Source organism: Rhinoderma darwinii, assembly GCF_050947455.1.
Source record: "Rhinoderma darwinii isolate aRhiDar2 chromosome 2 unlocalized genomic scaffold, aRhiDar2.hap1 SUPER_2_unloc_6, whole genome shotgun sequence".
Taxonomy (NCBI): Eukaryota; Metazoa; Chordata; class Amphibia; order Anura; family Rhinodermatidae; genus Rhinoderma; species Rhinoderma darwinii.
The window spans coordinates 510,375-522,566 of NW_027461729.1; the positions used below are offsets into that span (position 1 = coordinate 510,375).

At 46.0% G+C, this 12,192-nt stretch overlaps 1 non-coding gene across 1 annotated transcript; it reads right to left on the minus strand.

The window, feature by feature from the left end:
- Positions 1–5,292: 5,292 nt before the first annotated feature.
- Positions 5,293–5,485, minus strand: LOC142681780 (U2 spliceosomal RNA). The gene has a single exon (XR_012853650.1). It is a non-coding gene; the product is annotated as a U2 spliceosomal RNA (small nuclear RNA).
- Positions 5,486–12,192: the final 6,707 nt, after the last annotated feature.

Here is a 12,192-nt window from a genome sequence, read left to right on the forward strand (position 1 = left end):
TCTCTAAAAGCCATGCTTCCTATATTTAAAATATTACTTTTGTCGAAGTTCACCTTAAAACCGGAAGCACAGCAATAAAACTCAATTTGTCTGAGGGTTCTCTGAAGCGACAGGGTGTCCCTGCAAAAAACCGCTACATCGTCCATGTACCCCACTGCTTTAGCCTCTACGCCGCCACCCCCGGGCAGGGGGACTCCACGTATTAACTTATCGCGGCGAATTGTACACAGTAGAGGCTCTAATGCGCAAATAAAAAGCAGTGGGGACAAGGGACACCCCTGCTTCACCCCTGAGTCTAAAATCACGTCCTGTGTCTTAAAACCATTCACTAAAATTTTGCTTGTGCAATCTTTATAAAAGGCTTTAAGTGATAATAAAAATCCTTCAGGTATACCCATACGCTCTAAAACCTTAAAAAGATAAAAATGAGAGACACGGTCGAACGCCTTCTCGAAGTCTATAGATAAAATGGCTAATTTACCTCTTCTAGACCTCGTGTCCTCAATCACATCTTTTACCAGGTTAAGATTATCCCAGATGCTGCGGCCTGGCACCCCACACACCTGGTTAGAGTGTACAATGTGGGGTATTATGGCTTTTAATCTATTTGCGCACACTTTTGCCATTATTTTATAGTCGCTATTCAGAAGGGTTATTGGTCTCCAGTTCTTCAAAACTGCGATGTCACCTTTCTTATGTAGCAGGGAGACCTCACCCTTCCGCCAGGACTTAGGCAGCATCTTGGAATTAAAAACTTCATAAAAAAGGCTAAAAAGATCCTCTTTTAAAATGTCATAAAATTTGACTTAAAACTCACTGGGTATACCGTCCGGTCCGGGAACTTTTCCGGCTTTAAAACTCTTTACCGTTTCTAAAACCTCCTGCTCCGTCAGCTCCTGTAATAAAAAATTCTGGGAGACAGGGTCTAAAACAGTAGTAATCTCCTTCAGTGAGTCACGCATAAAATTATGATCCACAGTTTTAACACTAAAAAGGTCAGCATAAAACTCATGAACTTTACTTAAAATACCCTGTACATCTGACACACCTTCAATATTTTTAATAATAGCCTTTTTATTGTTAATTTTTTTAAAAAAGTACCTGGAGCAGGTCTCATTCTCCTCCACATGCTGAATTTTGGAACGAAAAATGATTTCTTTGCCTTTCTGCTCCAGGCACTGAGCTATTTCTTTTTTTAAATTAGTGATGTCAGTTTTAACGTCAATTTCATTATCTCTCATCTTGTACAGGGTCTGCAGACGGGTGCTGAGAATTTTAAAAAAAGCATGTTTTTCTCTGGCTTTCGCCACGCTCTTTTTAATAAAAAATTCCTTTATTCTTTTTTTCATTTTCTCCCACCATGCACTGATGGGAGTACGCATGTCTCTCCCCCGCCTGCATTTTTGGTAAAATTCAATAAAATCAGTAAAAACCTGTGGATCATCTAAAAGGGAAACATTTAACTTCCAGGACTTCTTACACACCGGTTTATTAAAATCACGCTTTACATAAAATGATAAAAGCTTGTGATCTGAGAAAACATTAGTTAAAACTTCACAATTAAAAGGCAGTACATTCTCATTACAAAAAATAAAATCTATCCTGGAGCTACAGGTGGCGTTGCTCCAGGTAACGCCGGCTTCCTCTGGGCTGCTCCTATTACATTCTTTGTACAAATCTGTTAATTTAAAATCATTTACAATATCTTTGAGCAGTCCAGAGGTCTTATCGTAATTCCTACTTGTAGTACTGGTAAGCCGGCGTTCCCCCCTCAGGATACAGTTAAAATCACCTGCGAGGATAAAAGGCTCAGTTGTATTAATAAAAAGAGGTAACATTTCTAGCATCTCTGCTCTCTCATTTTTGTCAGGTGAGCCGTAAAAATTTAAAAACTGCCATTTTACGCCGTCAATAAAAGCTTTAACCAATAAAATACGTCCTGGAAGAATCTCTTGAATAAAATCAATAAAAACGTTTCCCTTAAAAAGAATGGCGACCCCTGCTGATCTGGACTCGTTAGATCCAGACCAGACTGATGGACCATACTTCCAATCCTCTTTGTATTTATGGTACTTCATTGCATGGGGAATGCCGCACTCCTGCAGGAAAAAAACAGAGGCTGCCAGGCCAGATAAAAAACTGAAGAGAGCAACCCTTCTGACTTTGGACTTGGCGCCCCTCACGTTGAGGGAGATCCCCTTTATTTCAGACATCGTGGAGTTTTAATTGTGTTAGTCTTGATTTTAAAAAATAAATAATCGTGTTACTTAAAATCAGACTTGGCCTCCACCAGCAATACCAGAAATCTCGCTTGAACTCATCTCCCCGCCCTCGTCTGACTCTAGCGAGAAAGGGGATGATTCAGGAGAGGAACTACCTTCCGTGAGCGTCGAGCCAACAGCCCTCATCTCGTATACAGGGAGTCCAGATTCACACAGCCTTACCTGGGTCTCTAACGGCTGACCATATAGGTCTGTATCGGGTGGGTCCCCCAAGGGCCCCGCCGCTCCCCCCTGAGGCCGTGCAGGCCGTGCAGGCCGTTCTAGAGGGGGAGGTTGCGCACATGGCGGGGTGTCGGTTGGCTCGGGGGGAACAGTGCCCACCCTCCTCACCAGTAACGACGAGGGGGCGGTCCTAGGAGGAGCCTCACTTTGCTTTACGGACGTATCCATTTGCTCCTCCCCTGTCACCCCCCTACCGGCACGCTCCTGTTTACCCTTTTTACGGGGACCCACTTTCAGCCAACCTTCCTCTTCAGACTCCGTATCTAGAGACCCAGGATTGGGAGCAGGCCCGGCATCCACTGAGCAACCAGCACTCTGGGATGCCTCAGTTATCTCACTGGCCTGCCCCTTCTCAGCCTTACGTTTGGCTTGGCGTTTTTCCTTCGCACTGGACTCCCTTCTCTCCTCTGAGGCTGTTGGCTGTGAGGTACCTGCTTTGGCTCCAACAGACCGTACCCTTGAAGCCCAGGTACCCCGCTGCTCCTTTGCAGCACTGGCTTGTTCCTCTCCCTGAGGGCGGGGCTGGTCCGCTGGTGGAGCACGTGGGGGCGCCCCGGGTTGCTCTTCTTCTCCGCTTCGGTACCTATGAGGACAAGAAAAATACAAGTGACCAGTTTTTTGACAAAAGTTGCATTTTTTTTCTTCTGTGCACTCCCTTATATTGTGCTCTTTGCTTCCACAGTTTCTGCAGGTGACATCGCAGTTAAAACTGGTATGTCCATAGGTACCACAAGCCCTGCAGAAGTTTGGCATCCCTGAGAAGTAGAGGTCGCCATTCACATTTCCAATTTTAAAACGAGCCGGTGGTAATCTCGTTTCTTGGGTGGAGGGGTCCTTAATCAGCGTAACTAAAAACTTCCATTTGGCGGTCCACACTCCACACTCGTTCATCACTTTCCCCAGGAGTTTGACATTTTTGAAGTAGGCAGCTAGAAATGCTGCCACTTCCATATCTCTCACATATGGGGAATACATTTTAATCACCACGAGTTTGGTTATTTCAAATTCATGCTCTACTACCTTGACTCCCGCTGCTACGAGTTCACCTTGTTTCCTCTCAGCTCGGTCCATAGCATCACGGAGTATTCCTTCTCCCATGAAGGTGACATCGTAGATTCCTCGCTTCGGGTAGTCCTGGATAGCCAAGAGCTCGTTCTTGTGGACCGCCAGCAGATCTTCCAAAATGGCGTGGACTAAAAATTTAATACCACGGGGACCGCCTCCACCCTCTGCCACGATAAATCGTGCAGAATTCTTAAGCCGGGCGTACACCGGCACCGCATCGGGTTCGCCTGCCATTAGCGTGGCCAGGTCGAACCGCACAGCTTTCGCTGCGCCCCTTGTCTTACGGAGACCAAGGGGCTGGGGGGGATCGCAACTCGTTGCTCAGGACTAAGCCTCTCTCCCAAATAGCAGCACGGGGGTGAAGTCCAGGCGAACCTGGACGATCCCCCGAGGCCGAGAGAGAGGGTACCTGAGCACCTTCTGACCAAAAACCTCCTGTATAAATACACTTGGTCTTAGCCAAAAGGCCGAGAAGCGATAACCCGAACGGGCCGCGCGTTGACCGAGCCTGCCCAATACTGCTGTTCACCCCTTGCAGCGATTCAGCCTACTCCTAGGCAATTCCATGGGGCCCTGCAGGCTCACACACACTCACAGCTACGCGAGAGGTGAATAAAGGCCGGAGAGGAAGCAAGACAGGATTTGCTTCTTTTGCTTGCACCACAATGCAGTGCTGAAAGAGGAGGAATCGACATAAAAACGCCTTCCTGGCAACACCCAAATGCCCTCCTGCCATGCAAACACTGGCAGCAGCAGCAGCAGCAGTAAGTGCATGCCCACTGCCACCCCTTCTCCTTTCACACCTTGTATCAGCTTTAATCCAGTCCAGTGCTGCCTGCTGAGCAGCACTGACCAACACTGCCTGGGCCCAGGCTTTTATCTCTGAGGCCCCATTATGATGTCAGAAAGCTGGCTCTGGCTCCTGAGGTCTCCACTATGACACGTGCAAAGTTCCGTCTGAACTTTATATAAGACGGTGTGGCTCAGTCAGTCACTCAGTGTTGCCTGAGAGGGCAACACTGCAACAGCCGGCCCCCAGGCTGTCTTTTTTTTGCACAGCTAGTTGCCTCTAGGAGGCCACAAGAGGGAGACAAGGGACTGCAAAATGGAAAATAGGCATCCACCAACTTTACAGACAACTTGTTCTCCTTGCTCCTACAACCTCCATCCTTGCACAGTTTGTTATTCTTCCAGGTAACATAGTAACAAATCCAAATTGCTGCTCTCTTTGTAGGCAAGCAAGGGTTTGTTGCAACTGCAATTCTTACTTCTTCTTGAAATGTAGGGACCACAGTACATTCCATCACATCCATCTAGTGTACACAGGTAGGTCCATTGGGTAGGGCCAGGTTAATGGCTGTTTGCTGTTCCCCTACTCCACTCCACTATTTGACTATGGTGCTGCATCAATCAGTGGCTGGCTCAGGTGCAGCTCTTTAACCTACCTAGGAGGGAGGGCGGAGAGAAGACAAGGAAGGTGAATGAGCTGTTCCAATGTGAAATGCCGGAAACACAGAAACACAGACGACACAAAACAAGAGGTGGCAATGTATTAATTAATTGCATTTAATAAATTAGCTCATTATCACACATGACTGTACAAATGCATTGTCCAACAGGTGTTGAAATAATGGGATTAAAAGGGGAGATCCCATCCGAAAGACAAAAACAATGGCAAACACAAAAAGCACTTTTGGAATCTGATTTTAGTAAACACATAAGGAAAGGGTGCACCGGTCCTGGAAATACTGCAATACCAGGTCAATGCGTGGAGTGGACAGAGCAAGCTCTATTTCCATCTCCCTGTTCTAAAAATCCATTTAATATATGGTCCCCAGATAGGGGACGTATCAGATATTAAACTGATAAGAACAGATAAAGGTTTCAACAAAGTTTTTTATTGGCAAAAATAATATATTTTACAGACTTTTTTTTAAGAATTGAAACCACAAGATAAAATCAATGGCATAATACATAAATATTCATACATTTAAATGAATACAAAAGAATAATAATAAGACCAGTAATACAGATGTTATAATAAAAGTACAGAACAATAGCAGGATAAAATTTGTACAGGGCATAAAAGACATAAAAGAATAAAACCATTTTTATTTACAATGTTATGGTATTCCACATTTGCAAACACCACATGGATGTTGCTTCTTTTACCCCTAGCTGCTTTTTGTCCCTAAGATAATAAATATACATTTCACTTAGGGCATATTTCACACAATTTTTAACGTCAATAAAATCATGTTTAAAAAGCAGAATGTTCCTAACCTTCCAGATGGCATTCTTAAAACAGTTTAAAATGATCCAACAGACCATTTGCTGTTTAAAACTTGGGCAGTTAAAAAGACCATAAAACACGTATTCAAATTTAAGATCTTTAAGACCGCAGGCCCATTTCAGCAATGGGCCTACCTTCCTCCAAACCTCCTGTGCATATGGGCAGTTCCAAAACAGGTGCATTACCGTCTCGTCGTCACCACACCTGTCTCTCGGGCACTTGGCTCTCGCCACCAGTCCTCGCCTATGCTGGAATTCACGGGTAGGGAGGCACTGGTGAACGATTGCCCAGGCAAGGTCCCTGTGCACATTTGCCATAAATTTCCCGAAAACGTTCCGCCACACCACCTTGGACCTTGCCTGTGAGAAATTTGAAACTGCCAGTGTATCTTCCTGCCGCCTACAGGAGAGTGACACTTTTTTCTGGTCCCCCAATATGTCAGGCCCCAATTCTTGGAGACCTAGGAGCCTGACAGTTTTTTCGAGCACCGCATATTGTTTTGGGGGACACAGAAGCACAGGAGAATTCAAAGGGACACGAAACCATCGTTTAAAAATCATGCCCGTAGCGTACTTTAAAAAGTAGCTAAAAAAACCATCAGAATTATACATTTTAAAACAGAAGCAAAAGTATTTAATGTAAAAGAAGTTAAAAAGGTTAGGAACATCTCTCCCGCCATTGTCCTTACATCTGTACATAAAATCACGTTTTAGTTTTTCTATTTTGGAACCCCATAAAAACATAAAACAGATCCTGGTCACTTTTTTAATATATAAAATTGTTGGAGGGAAAACCATAGCTACATAGAGCATTATAGGTAATAAAACAGATTTAATTATTAAAACTTTTCCCTCCATGGTGAGATTTCTCAAATTCCACATTAAAACCTTTTTTTCCATTTTGGCAATTACTGAATCCCAATTGGGTCTCCCATCGTTTTCTTGATTAAAAACAATTCCTAAAATTTTTATCTGATCCTGCTGCATGTTAACTCCTGGTGTCACAGAGGAATCCCATACACCAGTATAAAAACAGTCACACTTATCAACGTTTAATTTAAAACCAGAGGCTTCACAAAAAAAGCCGGTGTTCCTCAATGCCCTTCTCATAGAAGCGGCGTCTGGGCATAGGACGGTGGCGTCATCCATATAGCCCAGGATTTTTACCTGGTTCCCCCTTCCTCCAGGTATGGGCACGCCTCTGATGACTTTATCATCTCTTATTAGGGTGAACAGAGGTTCTATGGCACAAATAAAAAGGAGCGGAGACAACGGGCACCCCTGTTTCACCCCTGATAAAAGAGGAACACCTTTAGTTAAAAATCCGTTGATAGAAATTTGGCTAAAACAGGATCGATATAAAAGCTTAATACGTGTTAAAATAATTTCAGGAACAGCCATCTTTTTAAGAACCATAAAAAGATATTCATGGGAGACCCGGTCAAAAGCCTTCTCGAAATCTAAGGATAAAATAGCAAGACTTTGACCCCTTTCTTTAAAATACCAAATGATGTCACGTAAAATATTCAGGGACTCAGTAATTGACCTCCCAGGTACCCCACATACCTGGTTTGGATGGATTAATTTATGAATAAAAGGTTTAAAACGGATTGTTATTAGTTTAGCTAAAATTTTACAATCAACGTTTAAAAGAGTAATAGGACGCCAGTTTTTTAACTGGTCCTTCTCACCTTTTTTAAAAATTAAGGACACAATCCCCCTCCTCCAGGAAGGGGGCAGCTCTTCAGCAATAAAAACTTCCTTATACAATAAAAACATGTCATTCTTTAAAATTTCCCAAAAAGCATGATAAAATTCGATGGGCAGACCATCTTCCCCAGGAGCTTTCCCATTAGAAAAACTTTTAAAAGCAAATAAAAGTTCCTCCAAGGTAATATTACGGGATAAAACTTCCTGGTCTAAAATATCTAGCTTGGCATCAAGGGAATTAAGAACATGTTCTAAAAAGGAAGGATCAATATTTTTCTTGTTAAAAAGAGATTGGTAGAAATTAAAAGCAGAATTTAAAATGCCGACCATAGTGGTTTCTCCTTCAAGGTTTAAAATGACATCTCGTTTATCCATTACCTTTTTGAAGAAGAACCGGGAACACTTCTCGCCATCCTCGAGGTGCTTTACATGTGAATTAAAAATTATTTGTTTCCCTTTCTCTTCTATGGCATGTTTTATTTCAGCTTTAAGATTTAAGATATCATCATCAACATCCATACCAATCTCCTTCAATTTAAAAAGTACATGTAAACGTTTATTAAGAACATAAAACCATTGTTTTTTCTCTTTTGCTTTCTTCTTACCTGCTCGAATAAAAAAAGCTCTGATTTTGGGTTTAATGCCCTCCCACCAGTGTAGCATAGGCTGACTGGGCGCTCTATGGGACTGCCAACACTGGTAGGTCCGCACAAACTCCTCTTTAATGATGGGGTCCTCCAGGAGCGTGGTGTTTAGTCTCCAGGGACCCCTACAAGCTTTTTGCTCCCCCTCTAGCTCCAAGTGCACCGAAAGGAGCTTGTGATCAGATAAAATATTTGTTAAAAGCAAACATTTTTTGGGAATAAAACTGTTAGAAGTGAAAATAAAATCAATTCTGGAGCTCACTCTTCCATTGGACCAGGTGGGGCCTGGGTCTGCAGGCAAGAGTTCCCTCCAGCAATCTTTCAATTTAAAATCACCAATAAAATTCTTGAGCAGGTAAGAAGTACGGTCAATTTTTCGATTAAAATCCCCACCCTGCCGGTGTTCTCCATCTCGCACACAGTTAAAATCACCACCCACCAGCAGGGGGGTAGACCCAACACAAAACAATGGTAAAATTTCTAATAGTTCTGCCCTCTCCTGTTTGGAAGGAGGGGCATAAACGTTTAAAACACGAATTAAAATTCCATTAAAAAGCAAATGTATTAAAATAGCTCTGCCGGGCATGATTTCAGTCACTGTTTGGATGGAGATAAAACGACCTCGGCAGAGCAATCCAACCCCCGCAGAGCGACAGTCATTTCCACCAGACCAGACTGAGGGGCCTAGTTTCCAGTCCATCTTTAGATCTTCATATTCCAAGTCATTAGGGATTCCACATTCCTGAAGCAGGCAAAGGTCAAAGTCCACAGTCTCTAAAAATGAAAATAAAGCAGTCCTGCGAACAGGGCTCTTTAGGGACCTCACATTTAGTGAGGCGACTTTGATAGGAACCAACATAGTCTCAGTTTAAGTCAGAGTCCGAACCAGAAGAGTCGTACTCGGAGATCAGCTGCGAATCTGGACCCCCTTTTTGAGGGGTCAACAAATCTTTAATGTTGGTAGGGTCAGAGCCAGATACGTGGGCGGCTCCAACCCCCACACTGCTTTCATCGGAACTCCGGTAGGCAGCTTTCCTCCGAACTCCGGACTCCTCCTCCTCTCGCTGTCTCTTAGCAGAATGGCTCCTATCCATCTCCTCGAAGTCGCTCTCACCCATCTCTGGCCCCTGGCTGAAGATATCGCTGATGTCTCTACTTGGCAGCTGCACAGGGGCCTGTGAGGTCCCATCACTTTTGGCAACATTTGCCTGCTTACGGGGAGCCTTCATCGCAAGCCCCTCTACAACCGCAGTGGAGGAACTTTGCTCTGGCCCCCCTGTTGACCGGTAATGGTCAAAACGAGGCTCCAATCCAGCATGTTTGGGGGTTTTCTTAATGGAGCCCTCGTTTGACACAGAGTGTCTCCGCTCCATGCCCACACTCTTGGGACAGGCGTCAGGTCTTACCGCAGAACCTACGGAAGCACGACGCCTGTCGCTAACCACTGCCTCAACAGGGTCCACTGCAGGCGGAGCAGAGGACCCGTCTGCAGAGGTGCCGGTCAACTTATGTCCAGCAGAGTCAGAATTCCTCCTGCTCTGCCTGGACCCAGTGGAATCCCTGTGGCCGTCCCTCGAGGCTGACATCGGTGGGCCCCCCGATGGAGCTGTGAAGGATTTTGGCCTGGACCCCTCAGTCGTCAATGCTCGTTTTGGGGCATTACCAGCGGCGTCTGCACATGTTGCAAACTGCCGCTCTGGCCCTGGTCTGGGTGGCCCAGACTTCGCTCTGCGGGGGCAGTCTTTAAAAGCATGCCCAGTCATGCCGCACAGATTGCACAACACCTCGGAACTGCATTTTGCCGCCACGTGTCCAACCTGGCCACACCTGTTACACTGCACCACATGGGGCCGGTCACAATGTTCTCTGGTGTGGCCATATCTCAAGCAGTTCCGGCAGGCTATTGGCATCTGGGGGTAAAATAAGAATCCTCGATTCTTCCCAATGGCAAAGTTCTGGGGTGGGTGGTGAAAGCCTCCAATGCCATTGGGATCCTGGCGGAACTTCACCCAATACTTTCTTTTCCCATTCCAGAAGCTCTGGGTATTCAAGATCTTGTGTGAGAAGCGGACCTCCCTGCAGTAACGACTGAGGAAGGTTTCAATGTCACACTCTGGGACAAATGGACTGAACATACATATCACGAGCGGGACCTCTTCCTCCCCGTAGAGGAATAAAAAGTTCAGTCCATTTAGCCGCTCCTCACTCTGGCCCGCATCAGATAGTTTCTTGTGCATATTCTCGCAGCATGCCGCGGCCGTAAAGGAGATGGTGTACCGACCGCGGCTTTCCTGGTCATTGAGACACAGGATGTCCGCCCGCTTGAGCCCCAGGAAGTCCAGCAGAATCACCTCCACAATGAAGCGAAGGTTCTTCCGCTGACGATGGCCTTCTTCCACCTCGATGCGGACGGACTGGCGCAACCGGGTGTCCCCGGATGCGAAACCAAATGTGAATGGCATTTTCAGTGCCTGGGGGCTAAGCCTGTCCCTTATAGCAGCAAGGGCTCAGATTCCACAATTAAGTGAAACCCTCCCCCAAGGCCAAGGATTAGGGTACCCCAGACACCTACGATGCCCGACAAAACGCCCTTGGAACGCTCGTTTAATGACGCCTCAAGGCCGGTTGACCTCTTGGAAAAGGCGCGATCGCCACTCGTTGTCCGGGGGCTAAGCCCACTCCCCAAATAGCAGCAAGGGGGTGAAGTCTCTCTGTGAAAAGAGACGATCCCCCAAGGCCAAGGAGCAGGGTACCCCGGACACCTCCCAACAAAACCAGATGCAGAAATACTACACCCGATCTTGCCAAAAGGCCGAGAAGCGATAACCCGAACGGGCCGCGCGTTGACCGAGCCTGCCCAATACTGCTGTTCACCCCTTGCAGCGATTCAGCCTACTCCTAGGCAATTCCATGGGGCCCTGCAGGCTCACACACACTCACAGCTACTAAGCGGGGGGTGAATAAAGGCCGGAGAGGAAGCAAGACAGGATTTGCTTCTTTTGCTTGCACCACAATGCAGTGCTGAAAGAGGAGGAATCGACATAAAAACGCCTTCCTGGCAACGCCCAAATGCCCTCCTGCCGTGCAAACACTGGCAGCAGCAGCAGCAGCAGCAGTAAGTGCATGCCCACTGCCACCCCTTCTCCTTTCACACCTTGTATCAGCTTTAATCCAGTCCAGTGCTGCCTGCTGAGCAGCACTGACCAACACTGCCTGGGCCCAGGCTTTTATCTCTGAGGCCCCATTATGATGTCAGTAAGCTGGCTCTGGCTCCTGAGGTCTCCACTATGACACGTGCAAAGTTCGGTCTGAACTTTATATAAGACGGTGCGGCTCAGTCAGTCACTCAGTGTTGCCTGAGAGGGCAACACTGCAACAGCCGGCCCCCAGGCTGTCTTTTTTTTGCACAGCTAATTGCCTCCAGGAGGCCACAAGAGGGAGACAAGGGACTGCAAAATGGAAAATAGGCATCCACCAACTTTACAGACAACTTGTTCTCCTTGCTCCTACAACCTCCATCCTTGCACAGTTTGTTATTCTTCCAGGTAACATAGTAACAAATCCAAATTGCTGCTCTCTTTGTAGGCAAGCAAGGGTTTGTTGCAACTGCAATTCTTACTTCTTCTTGAAATGTAGGGACCACAGTACATTCCATCACATCCATCTAGTGTACACAGGTAGGTCCATTGTGACGGGCGGGCGGGCGGGCTGGCTGCTTTAATGGCTGTTTGCTGTTCCCCTACTCCACTCCACTATTTGACTATGGTGCTGCATCAATCAGTGGCTGGCTCAGGTGCAGCTCTTTAACCTACCTAGGAGGGAGGGCGGAGAGAAGACAAGGAAGGTGAATGAGCTGTTCCAATGTGAAATGCCGGAAACACAGAAACACAGACGACACAAAACAAGAGGTGGCAATGTATTAATTAATTGCATTTAATAAATTAGCTCATTATCACACATGACTGTACAAATGCATT